Source organism: Grus americana, chromosome 2 (genome assembly GCF_028858705.1).
Source record: "Grus americana isolate bGruAme1 chromosome 2, bGruAme1.mat, whole genome shotgun sequence".
In the NCBI taxonomy this organism is placed as follows: domain Eukaryota; kingdom Metazoa; phylum Chordata; class Aves; order Gruiformes; family Gruidae; genus Grus; species Grus americana.
The window spans coordinates 8,077,359-8,103,123 of NC_072853.1; the positions used below are offsets into that span (position 1 = coordinate 8,077,359).

The 25,765-nt window shown below is 43.4% G+C and overlaps 1 long non-coding RNA gene across 1 annotated transcript in view; it reads right to left on the reverse strand.

Annotated features, from left to right (window-relative positions):
- The window catches only part of LOC129203014 (uncharacterized), a 67,613-nt gene that overhangs the window by 36,136 nt on the left and 5,712 nt on the right, over nt 1-25,765 (reverse strand). The window contains exon 2 of the long non-coding RNA XR_008575892.1: nt 24,371-24,425. This is a non-coding gene — a long non-coding RNA (uncharacterized LOC129203014). The remainder of the gene's footprint in view (nt 1-24,370; nt 24,426-25,765) is intronic.

Consider the following 25,765-nt stretch of genomic DNA (forward strand, 5'->3'; position numbering starts at 1 on the left):
GTACCTCAAAGAATGCTCTGCAGGAAAAATAATGTTTCATAAAAAAACCAAACGCATTTCTTTCAAGCAAGCAGACAATTAAAATTATCCAGAAGTTGAGAAAAATATGAGTGAAAAATATTTTGCGGTACGTTTGCCTTTGAAAGTCTACATTGCCCTTAAAACAATTTTATGGTGGATATTGTGGGCTCTGGATTAACATAAGTGACTGATTGAAAATCTTTATAAGGATGTTAAGATTAAGGACACAGCTCTTAAATTCTACAAATGCAAAACTGATTTCAAAGGAATAAAGTGATGAGAATGGATGTCCATGAAACAAAAATAATATATTCATAAAGCCCTTTTTGAACAAACAGGACATAAAGTGATGACCACTGAACTTGTCATCTGGTTTTAAAATTGTATTAAAATTGTTTGAATTAAAGATTATGGGAAAAACTGAAAAAGGAAAGAAAGAAATACAATCCAGCTGTACCTGTAGTATGATTACACTGTCTTCAGGATAGATAAGGCGCTGGCTGGTTGACTTTTATGATGTAATTTTGGATGTGCATGAAGTAAAGAGAACAGGGTGCTGATTGAACAAAAGGAAAGTGTACAGGGCAAAATCTACTTGATTCAGTGCCAGGAACATTTGGGAGAGGAAAAAAAAAAAAAGGAAGGAAAGCACATTATTCTATGTGACACTGTAAAAGAAATGATCAACAATGGGCATGCTCCAAACCAGTGGAAGCACAAAGCACTGGGCAGAAGAACTGTCTCCCTAGATGCTCTCATCTATCTCAGAACAATTCTGTACTTTTCTAGGTGTAGAAATTCAAGTTCCCGCTGAGGCAGGGCCTCCTCATGCAGTGCCCAGTCCCAGAAGCACTCAGGGTGGAGGTGCGGTGGGACTGCCTGACACTTATTTCTCCATAACCAAACCGCTGGACACAGAGAGGGCAAAATCCCAAATGTTTTATGCCTGCCTTCTGCTCAAGCACAGAACTGTGTGTCTTTGTCCCTTATACGCATGGAGTCATATCTCCATAGACATACTAGGGCAAAAACATCAGCAACAATGTGTGACATGCTTTACTCCATATAGAGAGACATTGAAGTATACCATTCACTTATTTGCTGTCATACCTTTAAATCAAGGCTAAACGAGGTGAAAAGCAAATAGATTTTAAGCCCTTGTAAACTCATAGGGCAAGCTGAATGGATAAACTAAGATGATTCACCATCATATATTATCCTGGTGTGTTAGAGTTGGCTATATAATAAGTTCATGGCCATCTTGCAGTGAGTGGAAAGGTGAATGCTTCCATTGTGATTACTTGACTAAAAAATTCATGCCAGTAATCCCTCTTCTGCCCTTCTTCACCACTTAATTGCAATATTTTAAGGTTAACAATGGGGAAAATGCTATGTACTTTTCAGGGAAAACTGACCAGGCTTTTTTCAAAGATAAATTACTTAGAAAGAGAGGGAAAATAATATTCGTATTGAAAATGACTCGTTAACATAGTTGTCCCTGTTGGGCCAGGTTGAAGGATGGGTAGGCACACTTGCACATAAAGCTGCTGCTCCTGCAATCCTGTGACTGGAGGAGGATTTCAGCTTCTCTCTGTCAAGTTGAAGGGAAAGATTCAGTAGGAAATTTCAGTTCACCTGCTTAGCTGGAAAGAAAAGTTTGAAGAAAATAACCTGAGTGTATCTACTACTGTGCCTGAATGCATAGCCAAACTGATTGGGTCACCTGGTATATTCATTTCCATAGGGTCCTGATTCTATATGCAGCTTTCCTCAGGGGCCTTTAAAGAGCTAGTCCCCATCTTTCCTAGGAAATGACTGTGTAAAAGAGGAGGAGGAAGAGGAGGAGCAAGGACGCAGGAATTTATTCTCTTGACACTGAGAATTTCTCAGCTGCCACTTCTCCCTTCTCTATTGTAAAAAGAGTCTTCCCAAGCCCGTCTTTGTGGTGAGTAGGAAGAGCAGGACCATTTCAGTGGGAAAGCATAGACATCACCCAAAAATAAGGTCACAGCTGCAAAGTCTGGACCTAAACCACTACTTAGGAGTGGGTTGAACTACTTATGAAGCTACGCTCAAGTCTCATTTTGCTTCCCAGCTTTGTTATTTGGTTCCTGGAGCACCCTTTGTACTGACCGCCTGGTGATTCAGCTGATGGTTCTGAGTGGGAAATCACAGCTGTAGCCTGAGTGTTACAGTACATCCAGGGGGGAAATCTGCTGTGCGTCTAGACATCATCACTCACCTATCTTGCCATTTGACTGATTTGAGACAGACAAGGTGGTCTGGGCTACCTCTCCAACTTCATCTATTACACAGATTCATGGGCAGTCCAGTCTTGAGCTGGGTTATGGAAATAGGCTGCTGATAAGAGTCTATCACCCCTTATATCCATAATTTAGTGGTCTGATCAGAGTTGCATACTGCAAGATCAACAATAGAAAGAACTTTTCAGAAAGTATCTGAGAGGACCTACATGCACAGCAATAGTAGCTTTGTAGGGACTGCTTATGAGGCTGAACTTTGCAGCTGGACAGCATAGTGCCCATGGAAAAGCAGCTGGCAGTGGTCCATCCATTCTGGGTGTGAGTAAGGAGCTGAATGAATGTTTTCCACTGTTAAAAGATCTGGAATAACAACCACAGATTCATTATAAAAGTTACTCTTTCATCTGGTCTCTCCAGAAACAAAGATCAAAGCACTTTAGAAGGCAGTCTGTTTCCATGTTATTTCTATGTCTGGTTCACAGGTTCAGGAGGATCAGATAAACTTTCTGGCTTTTCCATTCTCCTCTAGCACCAAATTACAATGTGTCGGGCCTTTTCTTTTTGGCTGTCATGTTTTGAGCAGCTTCTGATGAGATATATTAAAATCATTTCACATATTTATAACAGTTGCAGTAAATTTTAGGGTAAATTAGGAGGGTATTTATTGGACAGGAGTATGCTGTTTCTTTCCTTCTTTGAGTTAGGGCTGTGGAACATGGGGAGCTGATATTAGGTTCTGGCAATTTAAATCTGTTTAGCAAGGTTCTTAATAATCTCTGCATGTATATCACAGAGAACCTTTCGCATATTGCTTTAAATAATTCAGAACTGCTCCAATATTGTATTAAATAATTCAAGAATAGGACAGGCTTTGTGATTAATGATGTGTACCTAGAATTTCTGCAAATACAGCAAGCAGTCAAAGTATGCTCTAGATACAAGTGTCCTGGCACCAGATCCCATTTACTCTTTGCCAAGGCAATAGTATGTATTAGAAAATTGGAAAAGCGCCTGCTACTCAATGGAAAACTGACTTAGGCCAATGGTTAATGTGGCGGCTGCTGAAAGAGTCTGTTCTTTCTGACAGACAATATTAATTTGGCTGAGAACCTCTATTGTCTTCTGACTCCTATTTTTAATCTTCATGAATAGCATTCGTGCCTGATGTGAAAATTAAATGGAGGTATAAATATTTCTGCAGGAGCTGAGGGTTTATGCTGGTATTTTACCAGCTCTGATTTTAGAGCACAGAAACGGTGTGCTTTGTAAAGCAAAGCACATAAGTTTATTTTGCATGTTAACTTAATCCTAAAGGGCTCTGAGGTTCCTGTTCTTCCCAGCTGTGCTTGGGTCTGCAGTCATGAAAAGTACCCGAAGAGTTTGTTGTCCTTCTCCATTTGTTTTTGTAGGGAGATGGGAGTGGAGCAGCATTATTAAGGCAAAAACCTAAATACTAGAATTTCTGAGTTTTCACCCTGTTGACACAGAAACCACTTTTCTCCTTAGTAAAGTTAAAACAATCCCTGTTTTAGAAAGTACTATCAACATTTTTGTCCAGGAAGTGAATAGATTTCTGTAAGCTCAAAGTATTTTTTTGTTTAAGGGATTTCTCTAAGACACAAGATAAATCAATGCTACATTGAAGGAGCAAACAAACCCTCCTAAATATCCTTTTTTTAAATAAAGGATATGCTAGTGGCAGAATGGAATACCTAGCAAGGAGATTACAGATATCAGCACTATTGGAAATGCTCTGTAGATATCTTTATAGGAGTCTGATATTGGACTCCCAGACCGGCTGCCTCAGTGAGCAGCCACTTTACAAACATCAAAAGGACCAGCTAATTTTATTGGATTCTGGATGTTTTCAATAGAAAGACTCCACAGGGGATACACTGAGATATGTCCAGCTTTAATATTTAAACACAGTCAAGATTCCTAGAGGAAGACAGAGGGGAAAAAAAGAGGGTTGGTGCTGTGGAAACTATATTTGGTATGCCATGGCCAATATATTCCCCTGCATATGCCTCTCTGCTCCAGCAGCAGCCGGTAGCCTCGAAGCCATATGGATAAGGTGTGGGACCAACCTGGATGAAACACATTTTTACAGGTGCTGAGCTGCACAGGTGATCTTGATGTACAGGCTGAGGGGTGGGTGGTTGGTTGGTTGTTGGGGTTTTTTTTAAAGGAAGGTGCATCTCAGAAGGAAACTCAAGTATTTAAAGGCAGAGACAAAATTCAAGGCACATCTAATGACTGGTATCTAGAACAGAGCTCTGTATACAGATTTGCAATTAAATAGCAGCAGCCATTGCAAATTGCCTGCACAAGTCTTCATTTCAGTGGTTTTGAGATCCATGCTGCAATAAACTTCAACATTTTTTTGCTTAGGCTGGCTGCAAGATGCTGCTCACTGTTTCTTATTAAAATCAAAGCTCTGAAAGATGACCAGTTAGAGTGTTTCTGGGAAACTCTTGGGGTGAAGCATCCTCCTTAAATAAAAGAGGAAGATGTTAATTTTCCATCCCTGCAGATTAACTGAAGGAGCCATAGTACTCCTTTTGTGTTTCAGGGCACCAAAGACAGGAAGGGAAGAGAGAGGATATTTTATGTCGGCCACTTTTGGGTTTCAATGGAGAGTTTGCCTTCTGTAAAGAATGACTAATTCAGCCACCCACCCCCCCATAACCATTTAAATTACAGTCTTCCTGTTATTATAAAGTGAACTCTCAAAGGAATAAATAAAGTTGACAAAAATAATCTTCTTCAGAGTTGACACTGATTACTCCAGACTGAACTCCTCCACTCATGGAGCTCGTCCACATTTAAATGTCATCATGACATGACACCTGTCTATCCCGCTGTCAGTCTGAACAGAGAATAAGTCTCTGTTCCCGGTGGCTTCTTTTCCTAGCAAGACCTATTCTAAGTCATAAAGCACAGGATGACAAGTCTTAAAACTGATTGGTTTCTTGTTATTCACTCTGTGTTATAGTAGGAATGGGGAAAACCACTGAAGAGGGCAAGTGAGGGGGAACTTCATGGGACTCATGGCAGATAAATTTAAAACAAATAAAATGCTGGATGTCGCTTCTGTAAAATTAATTTCTGCAAAAGAGCATGTAGAACGATGATGTGGCAGAAAACATTGTTACCAGCAATGCTTTAGGTTAGCCTAAAGCATTGGTAATTCACTAGCAGTGGTAATTCACTAGCCAGTTACTTCTGCTGCATATCAAGAACAACTGGCCATGTGGCTCTGTGCTTCACAAGACTGGTCTGCTGGCACGTATCATCTCATTTTTATTGTTCATCATCCATCTTTCCGAATAACAGGCTCAGAAGACCATAGATACTGTCATATTGAGTGAAATCAAAGGCCTAAGTAGCCTTGAAGCACCTATCGTAAGCAAAAGTAAGTCTGAGAAAAGGAATCAACCTGTTGAGAAACCGAATCGTGGCTGGGCTCTGTGACATGGCTTGTCTGAAACAGAGATGAGAATGATATTCAGATTTTCTGAACTAGCAAAAAACCTTCTTCCTCAGTCAGAAAATACTTTATTATTTCCTGATGACTTCCAGTTGTTCTATTAAATTTCCACCACCAGGAAAAAATATTCCAAAATGTGATTGTTCACTGAAACATTTTTTTTTCTATTTTTGCTGTGGCTCATATTTCATTGCATTACAATAAATTGATATAGTGCCCTCATGCCTCTTTCTATTAGACGGTGCCTCGGATATTAACAGTTGATCTGCCACAGAGCAGCTTAACTGGCCTCCCCTGCCCAACAGCACAAAAGTGAATGGTTATGGATACTCTGTGATACAAACTGACATACCCTCAGGGCAGCATATACATTTATAATTTAATTCCCTGTGAGTTATTTCTTAGTATTAGAACGGTTTTCTGTGCTGGTAAGAAATCCTATTTCTGCTTCCAGATGGATAGCTCAGATAAAGTGCCTGCCTGCCAATATACCTTTTGTCCTGTGCATGGCAAGTCGGGCAGGACAGACTCCTGCCACTGCACAGGCTCGCCACCTTGGACAAGAGGCTGAGAGGTAAGGAAACACACTTCAGGGGTCCCAGACAGACTCCTGGCAGACATTGCGGTCATGATGCAGTAAAAAACCATATATACATATACATGCCTATTCATGTATACATAGAATATTACATTCATTAGCTTATAGGAGACTTCAGGCATATATGGTGTGGCTTTTTGCCATTATCCAGTCCCTTCTCCCGTCTGCCATTTCACTTCCTTGAAGCACTGAAGGTGCACTGCAATTCAGACAGGCCTATTCGGATACTATATGTGTATAAATGAAAGAAAGAACTAGTTCCTCTGAGCTACCTCCAAATGTAAATTAAGCTGCACTTACTGAAGAACACGCTCAACAGCAGCAGGAGTACCTTGTTCATATTTTGCATGTATTAAAAAAAAGCCTTCCCCATTTTGTTCTAATATCCTGCTAGTCAAGAACTTCAGGCAAGAACTACAAAGGATTAAAATGGTTTTACATCTCTCCCAGCTCCTCAAGCAGCAGTGCTATGCTGTAGCTGTGCACATTGCTCTGAAAAGATATAGCAGCAGGTAACTGCAATTATTGGACGATGGCATACCACCGCATCCAGCAACAACTCAACAAACCTATTTTAATAAACAAATAAATTTGACAATAGGATTATCTGAGCTTCCTGAGTTAGCATCATGCCTTTCTCAGAAAGGCACTAAGCATACCTTTGACACCTAATTAACACTATAAAAGAAACTAAACATATTGGTATGGTACTAAGATTTTCTTCACTCTAGTTGCATTGTCATGACTAAATAAAAAGGACTGATGTCTGGCTTTAAAAAAGGAGGAGGGAGAGGAGGTATGGTGAAAGAAAGGAATTACCCATTGATTTATTCTTTTACTTAACAGCAAAGGGGAATGAGCAATTTAAGGTCAGCAGCATATTGCTCAGCTGGCCTCAGATCCTGCAAAATTACCAGCATTGTGTGTTGCAATAAATTGCATACTTTTGTCATCGCTGTTTGTTTGAAATATGTGTGAAATGAAGAGGGAAATAGCTAAGGCCAGCACTAAGGACTGCACTGATCTGCCTAGAAGGTGAACGGGAGACAAACCAGTCTGTTTTGTCTTGCCTAGTGATATGAGTGCCCCTGTAACGCAGAAGCAGTCCCACTTCTGTCGTAACTGCTTCCTTGCAGTGGTCCAGCAGCCCCGGTACCAGCGACATGCACAGACAGGTTGGTCAGGAGGGATGTTGGTAGTCCCAGCAAAGCTACTCCTTCCAATTCTCTCCCTCTGTAACCCACTGACTCACCCCAAAGGGTTCACTTTTGAATCTGCACAGAGTTTGCATGTTGTCATTGTACAGATTCATCCTACAGGCTACTCAGTCATCATGCTTGCAGATGCATTTATGCTAACAGTCCCTAAAGCCTATGCAAAAGGTATCAATTAGACACTGAGGTGTGGCTCATCCAAGGCAGTGCATCACACAGTGAGCACGTTACTGACAGTCCAAATAACTTTCCAGACTAATGACTCTCTCATCAGTCCAGGAAAACAGATCCTTTTGCTCCAGAAGGTCAAACTGGCCTTTATTTTCCTCCTGGCGATGCAAGTGCTGATTATAGTGCAGTATCCAAGACAGGTAATTCATGTCAAAATGTGGAGAAAGTGGCTTTGCTTATTGATGTGTTGTCATCGCAACGTTCAGCCTTTCTGTTCATAGCTATTCATGTGAGTTACAGCAAACAATGCCCGCTCCTGGCATTAACTTGCTCCCCAGGCAGCTATTACTCAAAATGCACAATGGCCTACAGGACACCAAAAGATTTGCCTTTGGTCTATTGACCAGAGGCAGCCTTGTATTGCACTGTGTAATGAAGTAGCATCAAAGGACATTTTTCCAGAGAAAGTTACCAGGTTGGAAGTCCACAAGGATAACATCCTTCACTTAATCACTGGTTAGGCTGCTTTTGACATCATGCAGCACTGCACTGAGCCCAGGAACAAGGGAGAAAACTGGGGTATTACCAACACCGAAGGCACTAGGGCAGAAGCATTCAGTGGAGCATCTCGTCATACATAAGAAGGACTATTTCACCATATCTCCATTTTGTTAGAGGACTGTCACTAACGATAATGTAACACATTGCTAAGACCTCTCTTCAAAACACAAGGCAATTAGTATCCTGGTTAACTTTACACCAGCTGAAGGAAAGAGTTGCTAGAGATTTGGTGGGTGTTACTACAAATCTTGCTGTTCTGAAATGTTTCCCCAAATCCCAGTCCAGGAAAGACTGACATTAAGTCCCTGTCCAGCTTCATAAAAGTGATCCACTTTAGGTAATTAATTAGATCCTCAGTGAAATCTCCATACTCTCTCAGAGTGACTTGATCATGGCAGTTGTCTCAGGCTGCGGATTTCCATGAGTCTGACATCAGATTTTAACCCATCTGACTATTAACTCTGAGCTGAATGGGGAAGGCAAATGTGAACTTCTTAGTAGACATCTAGAGGCTTGAGTCACTGAGGCGAGCAGCTCCGGTGTCAGCGCAATCAGCAGTGGAGAACTCTAGTGCGGTGTACAGGAGCGTTCCTGAGCTGGAGGTACCTCAGGGGAGCAGAGAGACCTGCCAGGAGCCTGCAACTTGTGCCACAGCAGCTGAAGAGACCTGAGCAGGGCAAGGAGTAATGGCAGCCAAGTCCCCACACCTACAAAACAGCCTCTTGGGGAGTACTAGCAAACAGAGTGGGCAAACAGGGTGTGGCACAGCAGTTTGCACGGAAGGGTGCTGTAATTCTGCCAGCTCAACTGGGGCTCAATGGTATCCACCCAGCAGAAGGCCATGGCCTCTCTAAGCTCTGCACCCACCCCAACTGACAGAGCTGCAGTGGGGACACGCTGCCACCCAGGTGTCAGGCTGCAGGCTGTGCCCTGCTCTTACACCAGTACAGGATGGCAGCAGTGAGCACACCTGTGGGAGGTGCAACCAGGTGGAGGAACTCCTCTGCTCAGTGACAGAGCTCTGGGAGGAGGTGGGCAGGTTGAGGAGTATCAGGGAGAGCGAGAGAGAGAGATAGACTACTGGAACCGCACCCTACCTTCCCTGGGACAGGCCCAGCAGGCAGGCAGGACACGTGATATGGAGGATTCCCCATCCTCTCTCTGTCTGTCTGAACAAGGTGACTTAAGGGACAGGGGGCAATGGTGACAAGTTCCTGCCTGGCGCAGCAGACACGTCTGCCCTGTGACTCCCCCTCCTTCCCAGGTGCCCTTGCGTAACAGGTATAAGGCTCTGCAAGTGGAACCAAACAATGACAAGGATGATGGTTCATCTAGATTGAAGATGTCACCAAGGTTAAGTCAGCCTACGCCCTGCATCAAAACTTCTTCCATAAAGAAAAAATTTGGGTCGTTGTCATAGGACACTATCCTGAGAGGAACAGAAGGCCCAATATGCCAAATGGACCCACTTCTTAGGGAAGTCTGCTGCTTCCCTGGGTCCTGGGTTAAAGATGTGATGAGAAAACTTCCTACCCTGGTACAGCTCTTGGATTCTTATCCACTATTGATTTTTCATGTAGGCAGCAATGAATCTGCAATAAGAAGTCCAAGGGTGATCAAAAGAGACTTAGGGCCTTGGGATGACTTGGGATCAGGAGACAAGTAGTGTTCTCTTCTATCCTTCCAGTTGTAGGGAATGATGAGGGAAGAAACAGGAAGACTGAGCAGATCAATACCTGTCTCTGACTCTGGTTTCACTGGCAAAATTTTGGGTGTTTTGATCACAGGTCGGTCTACACAACAGCAGGCCTGCAGGCAACAGATGGGGCACATCTGTCTCAAAGAGGGAAAAGTACCTTTGCACAGGAGTGAGCAGGGCTAACTGAAAAAACCTTTAAACTAGATTTGACAGGGCAAATAAAACCAGGTTCACTAGAGAGAAACCTGGGGCTGGCATGCCTATGTTTGAGAGAGAGTGTACTAGCAAGGTCCTTCAGTCTGCTCCACTATTTTCTGAGTACACTGGAATACATTTGAAATGTCTCCGTACTAATGCGCGCAGCATCTTAACCATCTCAGTGGGAGTAAGGGATGGAGGTCCACACGGCAGCAAAGACATAAAGGTTGTTGATGTGTTAGAAACCATGGAAGCGCCCGAGAACAGTCACATAGGAATTAGGGCTTCTCCCCAATAAAGGTGTCAGGATCAATATGCCAACTGAAGTGCATCTACAGCAATGCATGCAGCATGGGCAACAAACAGGGGGAGTTGGAAGGCATTGGGCAGCTGGAAAACTATGATATAGTTGCAATCATGGAAACATGGTGGGATGACTCACACAATTGGACTGCTGCAATGGATGGCTATAATCTCTTCAGAAGGGATAGGCAAGGAAGGAGAGGTGGTGGGTATCTCTGTATGTTAGGCAGTGTTTTGATTGTCTAGAGCTTGATGATGGTGCTGAAAGGTCAAGTGTTTATGGATAAGAATAAGGCGAAAGGCCAATAAGGCAGATGTCATGGTGGGAGTCTGTTATAGACTACCCAACCAGGATGAAGAGGCAGACAAAATAGGCTATAAGCAGCTGGGAGAAGTCTCACAATTGCTAGCCCTTGTTCTCTTGGGGGACTTCAACTTACCAGATGTCTGCTGGAAATAAAATACAGTGGAGAGGAAACAGTCTAGGAGATTCCTGTAGTGTGTGGAAGATAACTTCCTGACACAGCTGGTGAGGGAGCCAACTAGTGAAGACACTCTGCAGGACCTGTTCTTTGTGAACAAAGAAGGACTTGTGGGTGATGTGATGGCTGGAGGCTATCTGGCATAGCAATCACGAAATGATAGCTTTTGATTCTTGCAGAAATAAGGAGGGAGTTCAGTAGAAATGCCACCTTGGACTTCCAGAGGGTAGACTTTGGCCTGTTTAGGGGCCTGGTTGACAGAGTGCCTTGGGAGGCAGTCCTGAAGGGCAAAGGAGTCCAAGAAGGCTGGACATTCTTCAAGAAGGAAATCTTAAAGGCACAGGAGCAGGCTGTTCCCATGTGCTGAAAGATGAGCTGCCAGGGAAGAAGACCAGCCTGGCTGAGCAGAGAGCTTTGGCTGGAACTCAGGAAAAAAAAGGAGAGTTTATTGCCTTTGGAAGAAGGGGGAGGCAATTCAGGAGGACTACAAGGATGTTGTGAGGCTATGCAGGGAGAAAATTAGAAGGGCCAAAGCCCAGCTAGAACTTAATCTGGCTACTGCCATAAAAGACAGTAAAAAATGTTTCTATGAATACATTAGCAGCAAAAAGAGGACTAAGGAGAATCTCCATCCTTTATTAGATGCAGGGGAAAACATAGTGACAAAGGATGAGGAAAATGATGAGGTACTTAATGCCTTCTCTGCCTCAGTCTTTAGCAGTAAGACCAGTTGTTCTCAGGGTACCCAGACCCCCGAGCCGGAAGACAGGGACAGGGAGCAGAATGAAGCCCCCATAATCCAAGGGGAAATAGTTAGCGACCTCCTACACCACTTAGACACACACAAGTCTATAGGGCCAGATGGCATCTACCCGAGGGTACTGAGGGAGCCGGTAGAAATGCTCACCAAGCCACTTTCCATCATTTATCAGCAGTGCTGGCTAACTGGGGAGGTCCCAGTTGACTGGAGGTTAGCTGATGTGATGCCCATGCACAAGAAGGGTTGGGAGGAGGATGTGGGGAACTACAGGCCTGTCAGTCTGACCTCAGTGCTGGGGAAGGTTATAGATCAGATCATCTTGAGTGCCATCCCATGGCACATACAGGACAACCAGGTGATCAGGCCCAGTCAGCATGGGTTCATGAAAAGCAGGTCCTGATTGACTAACCTGATCTCCTTCTATGACAAGGTGACCTGCTTAGCGGATGAGGGAAAGGCTGTGGATGTTGTTTACCTGGAATTTAGTAAAGCTTTTGACACCATTTCCCTCAGTATTCTCCAGTAGAAACTGGCTGCTCATGGCTTGGATGGGCATATGCTTCACTGGGTAAGAAACTGGCTGGATGGCCAAGCCCAAAGAGTTGTGGTGAATGGAGTTAAATCCAGTTGGCAGCCGGTCACAAGTGGTGTTCCCCAGGGCTCAGTACTGGGGCCATTTCTGTTTGATATCTTTATAAACGATCTGGACGAGGGGATTGAGTGCACCCTCAGTAAGTTTGCAGACCACATCAAGCTGAGCAGGAGTATTCATCTGCTTGAGGGTAGGAAGGCCCTACAGAGGGATCTGGACAGGCTCGATCCATGTGCTGAGGGCAATTGTTTAAGATTCTGCAAGGCTCAGTGCCAGGTCCTGCATTTCGGTCACAACAACCCCAGGCAATGATACAGGCTTGGGGAAGAGTGGCTGGAAAGCTACCCAGTGGAAAAGGATCTGGGGGTGTTGATTAACAGCAGACTGAATATGAGCCAGCAGTGTGCCCAGGTAGCCAAGAAGGCCAACAGCATCCTGGCTTGTATCAGGAATAGTGTGACTAGGGCAGTGATTGTCCCCCTGTACTCGGCACTGCTGAGGCCTCACCTCGAGTACTGTGTTCAGTTTTGGGCCCCTCACTTCAAGAAGGACACTGAGGTGCTGGAGCATGTCTGAAGAATGGCAACAAAGCTGGTGAAGGGTCTAGAGCACAAGTCTTATGAGGAGCAGCTGAGGGAACTGGGGTTGTTTAGGCTGGAGAAAAGGAGGCTGAGGGGAGACCTTATTGCTCTCTACAGCTACCTGAAAGGAGGTTGTAGCCAGGTGGGTGTTGGTCTCTCCAAGTAACGAGTGATAGGACAAGAGGAAACGGCCTCAAGTTATGTCAGGGGAGGTTTAGACTGGATATTAGGAAAAATTTCTTCACTGAAAGGGTTGTCAATCACTGGAACAGGCTGCCCAGGGAAGCAGTTAAGTCATCATCCCTGGAGGTATTTAAAAGACGTGTAGTTGTGGGGACATGATTTAGTGGTGAACTTGGCAGTGTTAGGTTTACAGTTAGACTTGACCATCTTAAAGGTATTTTCCAATCTAAACAATTCTGTGATTCTATGTACATGTTTGTCCTTTCTTTGTGTATTCTTCCATTATGGACACTGTTGTACCTAACAAAGCAAGTACCATGAAGGTCCCCACTCCTTCATTTTCGGCTTCACTATGCAGCAAGATCAAGCTACCCTAATGGTACAGCTCAATGAGCTGTGCAGAACATGAGCCATAAAGTATCATGGGAGGACTGGAAATTTTCTTTTTCTTGCCCCTGGTACTCTATCAGCATTGACTTCCATCTCATAGTGCTTCTGTGAATGACTGAACTTTCACCCAGCTCAGCCATAGGAAAGGAAGGGAAGATCCTTCATGTCATTTAACCTTGTTTTGAATAAAAAAATTACTGGGTCCAAATAGGTCTGCTTTTTACTGTGTGCTTTTTCTCCCTCTGGCTTTGATTTGGTGTGTAGAAGAGTCATCTCCACTTACATTTTACTACGCAACACATTGACCATCTGGAGGACAGAGAAAGACCCATCAATCTTAGGTGAGGTTTTTCCCAGGTCCTACTGAGGCATCAGGATCTCCAAATGCCATCTCAACTCTGCACTGCAGGTTCCTGCACTGAGAGTGGTGGAGGTGGGGATCCCCCACCTAGGGTTGCCACATCCTTTTAAGCCATCCTGTCCACTGTCATGGTGGTGAGGAAGCCTTTTGGATCAAGAAGGTACATCACCCAATCTTAGAATCATAGAATTGTTTGGGTTGGAAAAGACCTTTAAGATCTCCCATCAGGCAATGAAGAGTCAGTAAGCACCACACAATTAAATCTTTCTACCCATGCAAATAGTCAGCAGACATGTGCAACTCTGGTGAGCAAGAGACATGGTCTCTGAAAGTCAGGGGCATCTTTTTTTTACCTTTTCCTAAATTGTTGTGATGACTCTGCAGTGAGTCTGCTGGGGCTGAGGGTGGCCTGGGCACAGGCACGTGGTCTGAAGTTATCAGTCACTTCCCACAAGCCATTGGGCACGCACACAAGTTTTGGTCATTACTAAAAGCCTTTCCTTACAAATCACCTTTCCCAGTCCACTCCTCCAGTCCTTGACTTGGTCTTTGTGCACACACATATCTACCCCTCATAACTGTAGGGGGTAGGGACTATGGTCATTTGCCACCGTAATGATTATACTTTTGTGTTGGTTGTTGCAGGACAGGAAGGAGATGATCAGTGCTTGGGCGAGTCTGTGTGTAATGGGCAGCCCTGTGGTGTGCGATTTTTATCCTTGACATCATCCTTTCATGGCTTATCTAGACAAAAAACAGTATTCTGAAAGTCCACAGCAGGAGCTGTAGTTGCAACCCTACAACTGATTTTGATGGCCTGCTGCTCCCTTCTCCAAGTTTCTGCAGGGACAAGGGGAGCTGGCTGGCTCAGGAGCCACTACCTCACCCACAGGTACAATACTTGGTACAGCATCAAACAGCCTCTGCAGGGACTCACCTGAATCTTGCTTATGGCCTAGGCAAACTCCCAGTTCAGTGGGCCCCAAGATCTCCAGCCTTGCACAGAGCCAGGGGCAGTCGCCTTGCATGGAAACAAGGTGCTGCCCATCAGCTGCATCTAGAACCATGCTTCCAACTTCTACTTTTGCCCCCAGTCAAGCACAGGTTTTAGTGATCTGTTGAACTTGCACAAATAATGTAAATTGCCCTGAATATGCTTATTGCATTGATACTAGACACGCAAATACATGGAGCTGTCACCCAGCCATCATCTTCCAGAGGAGCTTCCTCTAAAGAACTCCTCCCCAACGTCACTCACAGTTTTGAAGGTCTGGAGGAAGCTCTTCTAAACCTATGCAAAATATTTAGGACAGCCACACACACTCAAAATGCCACTTGTGTAACTGACAGACCTCTGGAAGTGGCTTTTAATTTGTTGCAACAACACAATTTTTCAGTTTCCAAGATTTTTGTGCATTTTAGAGTGAAAGGACATTTATTGTCACTTTTATGTGTAAGCTGCCTACAGCTCCATATTACTTGAGGTATAAAGCAGATGAGCAAAAGGCCTTTAAACTAGTGTTTTTGCAACTCTGATCTTGATTGATGTTGACACCAATTAGCAGAAAAGGAATCTTCCAGATAAAGGAAAAGAAGATTTTATTAAGCCCTAAATGCCAAGAGTCAGAATTCAATGCAAAATTCATTAGTGCTTATGGCAGGAGTCCTACCAGCTATTGCCAAAGGGTTAAAGGGAAATAAAAATTGCATAAATAAGATTCTCAGGACTTTTAAATCCTAGCTTGAACAGTAAATGCATTTGGGTGATTGTAGCTTGCTATTCTATTCCCCTACTTGTAAAGGCTGTTCTGTCACGTTCACTAGTTTTAATCAGAGGCAACTCCTACTGAAATCAGTTGTGTTCCTCTGAATGAAGAGCAAAGAGAAAAATAGAGGTCATATGTTTGTCATTCAGTTCTAAAACCATATTTTGTAAATAAAACATTCACCAGGTAGAGGAAGAGGTCTTCACACAGCATAAATATAAAATTAAAATGTATAAATGTATAAATGTATAAATATCTAAATACAGGATCAAAATCCGATTTTAAATTTCTGGGTCATGTACAGAGAGTGACACAAAAACAATGACACTTGTCTTTGCAGACTCCTACCCATAAACAATTGCTCAGAAAAATAAAGGAGCTTTGCAAGTTTCCTTATGTTGTATCGCCACTAAATCCCAGTTTAACAAAGCTCTGGTTTTCATAAAAATAAAAATTAAATATGCTTTCTATGAACCAGAAATGAAATTGTGACAGTTAGGAGTCTGGAGAATTTCGAGCACCTGCTCTGTAAGAGAAGTGCCACAGCTGTCTGTTATTCTAATGTACAGATCTTACAGAAACTGTTTTGGAGCAGGAACAAATATTTGGGCAAGTTGAGGCAGCTCCTTCCTATGGCTTGTGTCCATAGCTCTCAGAAATCTTGCATATTCACATCTTTCCGTGTTCACTAGATCACATTTTGCTTTCTAACACTAAGCTCTTCAGTTTTGTAAGGAAAATCACAGGTCCCAGTTCCCAAAGACTGAGCTCTTGCCTGCCCAGAAACACACCCACAGATTGTCATTCCTTTCTCCTCACAGGGTGCCTGCTCTTTCAGTTCAAAGGACTGCACACACGAACACTAATTTCTTACAACTCAATTTATCCAATGATAATTCAATTTCAACATGTCCTAAGACATGTTCTCCCACTGGCAGAGGATCCTGACGACCATCAGTTTACATCTACTTGTCAGAAGCCCCAGGGCAAGTGTTGACTCTGAATTTACCTTCCGGTCTCATTTACTGCATCAGATGTCAACACAGTTTTTGACAGCAGCATCCTAGACTCATAGCTAGAAATTTACTGCCATTTCTTGCTTGCTCTGAATGTTAGGATTTGGTTTATACATCTCTTGTGTTTCAGGGTCAAGCACTGCAGTTCTCTGTTTCACTTTACTGGTGTAGAGCGATTCTCCTGAAAAGACATAATCCCAGATTTATTTTAAAAATTAAAGTATCCCATTGCTGTCTTTGCATTGTTTGTTCCTGCCCTCCAACCAACCATTCCCCTTTCTATAATACATACCTATTGTCTCCCTGCAGCTTATGGCAGGAGTTCATTTTCTTGTTATAGATTTGAACAACTTGCCACACAGTGAGAGCTTTGCTTTTTGATTAGGGCTAAGCACTGGTTTTATTTTTTAAAAATCCTTGAAGATTGTGTATAAAAAAAACACACTGTGCTCTGTTGTTAAATCGCATGCTCTGAAAATTGGTAAGCCTGGAAACTCTAACTGGAAAAAGGAGAATAATTCTAGAAAGGGGGATGTGGCATTTCAAGGCATATCTTATGTAGATTCCTACTCTTATCTGATATTACGTTGCCTCAGTTTCTCCTCAATCCTTTTCAGCCACATTATGCTCTTACGGTGTTTATGTGTTCTATGAATAAAGATGGACGTCTGCTCATTGATGGTGGTTATCTAAGCTGCTCTGTTTATTAGGCCTTGATCATACTTCCTAATGTACCATTTTTAGAATTGAACCATGGAAGGGACCTTTAAAGGTCATTTAGTCCAGCCCCCTGCAATGAGCAGGGACATCATCAACTGGATCAGGTTGTGCAAAGCCCTGTCCAACCTGACCTTGAATATTTCCACGGATGAGGCATCTACAACCTCTCTGAGCAACCTGTTCCAGTGTTTCACCACCGTCATTGTAAATAATTTCTTCCTTATTTTTACAATAGCAAACCCTTTTCAACCAAACATTTAAATGTGAAGAGAAAGAGGGTTTCTCTTCTGAGTGTAAAGCCCATCTAGCAAAACCTCAGTACTGGAGCTACAGGCACATACCACCAACGTTCATCGGTCCTTCAGCAGCAAGTAATACGCTGCAGAAAGCTGTTCCCTCCTCTAAAGGATCTCAGCAACAAAATATTGAGGAGTCTCCGACCGAGAGTTAGAGACTATGACTGCTGTCTCTGTGTGCATGTAACAATTGGGAAAGAGTCTATCCAGAGAAATATTATGCATGGTTTCAACTTCTAGACCTCTAGAAAGATCTCTCCTCCTATATTCACAGAACTGTGAGGGAATATTTGAGAAATCACTAGATTAAATGTATTTTTGTTTTCTTTCTTTTGCTTCTTGATGAGAAAAAGATAGGAAAAACCTTATTGTGGAAGTAGAACTTGTGAATCTGTGTGCTGGTTTTGGCTGGAATAGAGTTAATTTTCTTCATAGTAGCTGGTATGGGGCTATGTTTTGGATTTGTGCTGGAAACAGTGTTGATAGCACAGGGATGTTTTAGTTACTGCTGAGCAGTGCTTACACAGAGCCAAGGCCTTTTCTGCTGGGACACACCACCCCACCAGCGAGTAGCTGGGAGTGCACAAGGAGTTGGGACACACAGCCGGGACAGCTGACCCCAACTGACTGAAGAGATATTCCATACCATATGATGTCATGCTCAGCATATAAAGCTGGGGGAAGAAGAAGGAAGGGCGGGGGGGGACACGACATTTGGGGTGATGGCATTTGTCTTCCCAAGTCACAGTTACACATGATGGAGCCCTGCTTTCCTGGAGATCGCTGACCAGCTGCTTGCTGATGGGAAGCGGGGAATGTAGTCCTTGTTTTGCTTTGCTTGCATGTGCAGCTCTTGCTTTACCTATTAAACTGTCTTTATCTCAACCCATGAGTGTTCTCACTTTTACTCTTCCGATTCTCTCCCTCATCCTACCGGGGCGGAGTGAGCAAGCAGCTCTGTGGTGCTTAGTTGCCAGCTGGGGTTAAACCACGACAATCTGCCTCTCATAACTATGCTGGAGAACTCCTTGGAGGACTAGCGTGGGTTATTCACAAATTTGAAATAACAGGGCATTGACTGAATCACACAATAGATATACTCCTAGTTGGTTAACAAAATAAGAAAGAATTCATGGTTAAAAATCCATCTGCGAGGAGTCAGATCTATTTTGATATTATGTCTAGATTCTGTTAGTTCTTCCTTTATTACAAACAAAGAAGACAAGACTTCATGGGATTTCAAATTTACAGTGTATCAACAAGAATATTTTAAAGCACAGACAAGACAAAATTTATAACTCTGCCCCTTTTCTCACTCTGGAGTTACCTGTAAGCAGTCATGCAGAGAATAGAAAATGAAATTTGAGTGTTTTCCATAGATATTCATATATAACAGTACCCCAGCAGAAATGCTTACGTTGCCATCCCTGTCAGATTCTATGAATCCACAAATCCTGCTAAATACCCAATATCACAACTAAAGACGTACCTAAATGTGCAAGCTGTCAGTTATTTATAAAAGACATCTTATCAGGACCAGCACTGACAATAATATCTGCAAATGTCGAAGGGCCCTCAGCTGTGACACAAAAAAATCAGCATCCAGCTGTCTGATAAGTGTAGCTGCCAGGTGCTAAAACTACAAACAAAACATAAGGGGATAAACTACAGCTACCACCAGGACACCAAGGATGAACCTGACCAGAGAAAAAACATATGAGGAAAATAGTAGGGTAATCGGTAAGCCTGATTCTGTTGTCATTGCTGCACCCATTGCTGACAGGGAACATCAGGAGTCTACCTAGAGGTGTTAGCAGCATTTCTGTTACTTCTGTCTATAAATTGGGGCCAGTTCTCTTTAATATCTTTATCAATGATCTGGACGAGGGGATGGAGTGCACCCTCAGTAAGTTTGCAGATGACACCAAGTTGGGCAGGAGTGTTGATCTGCTGGAGGGTAGGAAGGCCCTACAGAGGGATCTGGACAGGCTGGATCCATGCGCTGAGGGCAATGGTATGAAATTCAACAGGGCTCAGTGCCAGGTCCTGCACTTTGCTCACAACAACCCCATGCAATGCTACAGGCTGGAAAGCTACCCAGTGGAAAAGATCTGGGGGGGGGTGTTGGTTAACAGCGGACTGAATATGAGGCAGCAGTGTGCCCAGGTGGCCAAGAAGGCCAACAGCATCCTGGCTTGTATCAGGAATAGTGTGGCCAGCAGGACTAGGGAAGTGATTGTCCCCCTGTACGCGGCACTGGTGAGGCCGCACCTTGAGTGCTGTGTTCAGTTTTGGGCCCCCCACTACAAGAAAGACATTGAGGTGCTGGAGTGTGTCCAGGGAGGGGCAACGAAGCTGGTGAAGGGTCTAGAGCACGTGTCTTATGAGGATTGGCTGAGGGAACTGGGGTTGTTTAGGCTGGAGAAAAGGAGGCTGAGGGGAGACCTTATCGCTCTCTACAACTACCTGGAAGGAGGTTTTAGTGAGGTCGGTGTTGGTCTCTTCTCCAAGTAACGAGTGATAGGACAAGAGGAAATGGCCTCAAGTTGTGCCAGGGGAGGTTTAGATTGGATATTAGGAAAAATTTCTTCACGGAAAGGGTTGTCAATCATTGAGTCAGCATCCCTGGAGGTATTTAAAAGACACTTAGATGTGGTGCTTAGAGACATGGTTTAGTGGTGGGCTCGGCAGTGCTAGGTTAACAGTTGGACTTGACGATCTTAAAGGTCTTTTCCAAACAAAATGATTCCATGATTTTATGATTCTAAATCAGCAGACAGAATGGTCAGTTTTGATTGTGGTAAAACATGAGTCACTGCTAGTAATCTTAACAGCTACCGTTTTAACTGAATGCTACAACACAAGTCACAGAATCACAGAGTGATAGGCGTTAGAAGGGACCTCTGGAGATCATCCAGTACAACCCCCCTGCTAAAGCAGGATCCCCCACAGCAGGTTGCACAAGATCACATCCAGGTGGGTTTTGAATATCTCCAGAGAAGGAGACTCCACAACCTCTCTGGGAAACCTATTCCAGTGCTCTGTCACTCTCAAAGTAAAGAAGTTTTTCCTCATGTTCAGACGAAACTTCCTGTGTTCCAGTTTGTGCCCATTGTCCCTTGTCCTGTTGCTGGGCCCCTTCCTCTTGACATCTGCCCTTTAGATATTTATGAGCGTTGGTAAGATCCCTTTCAGTCTTCTCCAGGCTAAACAGACCCAGCTCTCTCAGCCTTTCCTCATATGAGAGATGCTCCAGTCCCTTAATAATCCTTGTAGCCCTTCGCTGGACTCTCTCCAGTAGTTCCCTGTCTTTCTTGAACTGGGGAGCCCAGAACTGGACACAGAACTCCAGGTGTGGCCTCACCAGGGCAGAGAAGAGGGGGAGGATAACCTCCCTCAACCTGCTAGCCATGCTCTTCTTAATGCACCCCAGGATACCATTGGCCGTCTTGGCCACGAGGGCACATTGCTGGCTCATGCTCAACTTGTTGTCCACCAGGACTCCCAGGTCCTTCTCCGCAGTGCTGCTTCCCAGCAGGTCAACCCCTAACCTGTACTGGTGCTTGGGGTTATTCCTCCCTAGGTGCAGGACCCCACACTTGCCCTTGTTGAACTTCATTAGGTTCTTCTCCACCCAACTCTCCAGCCTGTCCAGGTGTCACTGAATGGCAGCACCGTCTTCTGGTGTATCAGCCACTCCTCCTAGTTTTGTATCATCAGCAAACTTGCTGAGGGTACACTCTGTCCCCTTGTCCAGGTCATTGATGAATATGTTGAACAAGACCAGACCAAGCACCGACCCCTGGCGCACACCACTAGCTACAGGCCTCCAACTAGACTCTGCGTTGCTTAGCGCAACCCTCTGAGCTCTGCCATTCAGCCAGTTGTCAACCCACCTCACTGTCCACTCCTCTAACCAACACTTCCTAAGCTTACCTATGAGGATGTTATGGGAGACAGTGTCAAAAGCCTTACTGAAGTCAAGGTAGACAATATCTACTGCTCTCCCCTCATCCACTCAGCCAGCCATGCCATCATAGAAGGCTATCATATTGGTCAGGCATGATTTCCCATGGGATTCTCCTAAGCAGGTCTTTGAAGAGGCCAAATGTTAGCTCTCCTGAAGTCCAGGGCTGTAATCCTATTTATTGCCCTGCTTCTTCCATGCAGGATCCTGAACTCCACCATCTCATGCTCACTGCACCAAGGCTGCCCCCAACCTTCACACCCCCATCCAGCCCTGCTTTCTTTGTTAGTACAAGGTCCAGCAGCACCCCTCTCCTTGTGGAGTCCTCCACCGCCTGTGTCAAAAAGTTGTCATCAGTGCTCTGCAGGAACCTCCTGGACTGTGCGTGCCTGGCTGTGTTGCCTTTCCAGCAAATATCAGGGTGGTTGAAGTCCCTCATGAGAACCAGGGCCTGTGATTGTAAGCCTACTTCCAGCTGTCTGCAGAAGGCCTCATCAACTTCCTCTTGCTGATGAGATGGCCTGTAGTAAACTCCATTGCAGCGTCACCCACATTAGTTTGCCCCTTAATTCTTACCCATAAGCTCTCGACTCATTCTTCATCCACCCCTAGGCAGAGCTCAATACATTCCAGTTGCTCTCACATAAAGAGCAACTCCACCACCTCGCCTTGCTGGCCTGGTGGTCGTTATGTGTAGAAATGGCAGAAGTATGGGCATGTGCATACTTCAAATCTAATCCATGATCCAAATTGTCTTCAGTCATGGCTGACAAAAATGAGTACAATAATCTATATCAGGCCTCTGTCATCAACAGCACTGCTAGACAGAAAGAGGTATTACAATATAGCCCATGAATCTGTCTAATAGCTTCTAAAAAACACAGAAACTTTTAGTATCTACACTATTCTGTGGCAACGAGCTCCACGATTTAGCTGGAAATTGTTCGAATTATTGAACGTAGGAAATACAAACAGGATTTTCTTGACCTGTAAAGTAACTTACTGAGTGAGGATTTTTTTTTCCAAACTGACAGAAGATGGAAGTCATGCTCCGCAGAACATGTAGACATAATCCACAACAGCAGAAAAGCACCAACAATTACTCAGAACCCTTCTATTGACTGACAAAAACTAGACATATACTATCAATGCAGAGCAATCTTGAGTACCCAAAGTGTGTAAATTAGACCCAAAGTGTAAGTTACACAGTAAGTGACAAGAATTTCAGAACAAACATGATCAGTTTGAGTCAGTCATTTGAAGAATCAATTCTTTGAAGAATGATAAAACTGCTGGTCTTGACAACATCTGACAGCTGAGTAGATAAAATACCTTGGTTGAAAGACAAATACCTGAATACTCCGACCATTTATTGTGCATTGCTGTCAGTGTGTTAGTGCATATATGTCATAACACTCCAAAAATCAGAGAAGGATGCTTCAGAGCCAAAGAACAGTAGGCCTGTGTCCATACGGCATCATCTTCACAAATGGCATTAGCATCTGATCTTAATTAAATTAGTTATCACCATTTGCTAAATGGCTCCTAATACCAGAGGAAGCTGGACTGTTCCCAGAAATTCCCTGCTGTTTAAGTGCTTAACATCACTGAGCAGTTCCAAGAGAGCCTCGGGAGGGCATGGACAGAGACTCTATGCCTGTAGGTTCATCAGCAGCTACTCATGACACTGGGAAAATACGAAGTCTGTAATTATTTGTAATTATTAAATTACACAAATTGATCACCACTCCATAGGGATTGCACAGTGAAAAGTTTACGTAAAACCATGCAAGAAATAGAGCCAATGGTGCAGACAGGAATATGAACTATCAGAAAAGGGCACTTGTACCAATATTTTTAGCATCTGTCAAAATATTAGCATATGTCAAAATAAGCAACCATCCTATGATCACAGAAAATGTTATTTCTTGCAGGTGACTTAGGCATCACAGTCCAAAATTAGGACTTCATTTGTAAGGAGTTCATGCAACTCAAACCCATGCTGACCTGAGCAACTCTCCTGAATATCTGATTAGCACATCCAAAGACAATTGTATATGAATTCAGATGAAACATATGTGAGTCTTCTCCACCTTTAGATTCAATAAGCTACTAAACAATTTTGCACATCCAAGATTGAGGGTGATTCACCCATGACTAGCACCTGGTCTAATCTGGGTATCATGCTAAATTGCACACTTTTCTGAAGGCCAGAGAAATCAAAATGCAAAGTGAGTGCCTGGAAGAGCTCAGTTTCCAAATGGAGGTGTGGGGGAGAGGAGGAGACCAATGGCAATCAAGTAATGCTGTGAATCACGGAAGTCGCACGATACCACTCAGCACCTATATGTGTGCTCTGTGTTGGAAAAATCAGGGTTTGCAGATTCATATAGGCTGCAATGGATCAAAATTGCATTATCTTACTGGATATCTTGGATAAGCCAAAATCAGTATGTCTTTCTGGGGATCATCCTATCTGATATCGTGAAAGAAGTAGCTATTACCAGAGAACACATGTTGCATGTTTATAGTGGTGCTGAAAAGTTTTCTAGCTACAGCAGAAATACAAAAGCTGTGGCAGCTACACAATTGGAAATGTACAACATAATCAGTAGGATATTTTAAAATAGCATAGATAAGGAAAAAAGGAAAAAAGGAAAAAAGGAAAGGGAAAGGGAAAGGGAAAGGGAAGGGAAGGGAAGGAAAAGAGAAAAATAATAAAATAAAATTACCTTACCTAGCAACCTGAGAATTGATTGGACAACTTGAACACTTTCTCACACATGAGTCAGCTGGAAGAACAAGAACATGCGGAAATGTGATTATTATAAATACATAGAAATGTGTCAACATAGAGGCTGGTTGAACCATACAGCACATCACGGTCTGTGGCATCATGAAAGAGTTGTAAAATACTAAGAATTTAGCCCAGGCAACCCATTGGTCCATGTCTTCATTTTATGAAACTGTATTAGAAAACAACAAAAGGATGTATAACAGGAAAAAGGAAGCACAGAGATAACTGTGCAGGCATGGAAGGATAAACAACTCTTTTTTTCTTCCCTGTCTGCAAATCAGAACAAAGGCAAAAGACTGAAAAGCCTTTTTCAAACCCTAAGGGTCCTTGACAGGAAAGAGGAAATAATGCCCTAATTGCCAAAAATGGCAAGGAGAGGAAAGAGGGCAGAATGTCACGGTCACAATTTGTTTCCAATTCATTCTCTCTCTCCAAGGTTCCTTCTGCCCTTTAAGAAATCTGTACTTAAAAAATAATGGACTAGACAATTTCCAAACCAGGAGCCTGGTATAATTCATTTTAATGCCACTCCAGTTGGCTGGGCAATACAATAGATCATCACATTGCGAGAGAACCCTTTGGTCCAGACTATGTATCAGACTGAACTTCTAGATGTATAGCATATTTATCTTGACTATGCTGTCACACAAGGTTATCATGCTGGTATGCAATATTTCTCCATCTCTCCCTTAGTGAATTTGGTTCTTTTGGCCAAAATGGAGCTAATCAACATAAAAAACCTATGCTGACTTTTTCAGAGTCAGACGCCCAAAGTATCTACCATGACACAGGCAGGGAAGGTATCAGCAGACAGTATGGTTTCACACAGTCTTCAAGACTATTTTTCTTAGTATAAGCCAGTGTTTAGTCTTGGAAAGATGTGCTGTATTACACTTAGTTCCAGCTGCACCAGATATCCTTCACTGTTTTTTCTGTTTAGAATGAGCTCCATGAATAAACAGAAGATTTCTTTTTTCTTAAGGTTATTCCCCTCAGCATAGAAAAAGAAGAAAATCCTGCCTGGTTTTGGGCCACTTTTTTCCAGATCCAGTAACAAAACACTTGGAACACACCAGACTCGGGGTCACTTATTGTTCCTCTTCTAGAAAACCAAGCTGAAAGGTCCAAGACATCACAGGAGACATGTCAAAGACCCTGGGATCAGAAAAAGTGTCACAACTAATTAAAACTTTGTTTTGGAAGACACTCGGTACTTGGTATTTCCACTGTTTTCATGGGAAGTCAGTACTCTGAACTTTTGACAAATCAGGTCATTTATTCAAGCTCCTTACTGTGAACTAAGGTCTCTGAACTTAGCTCTGACTGCTACTGTGA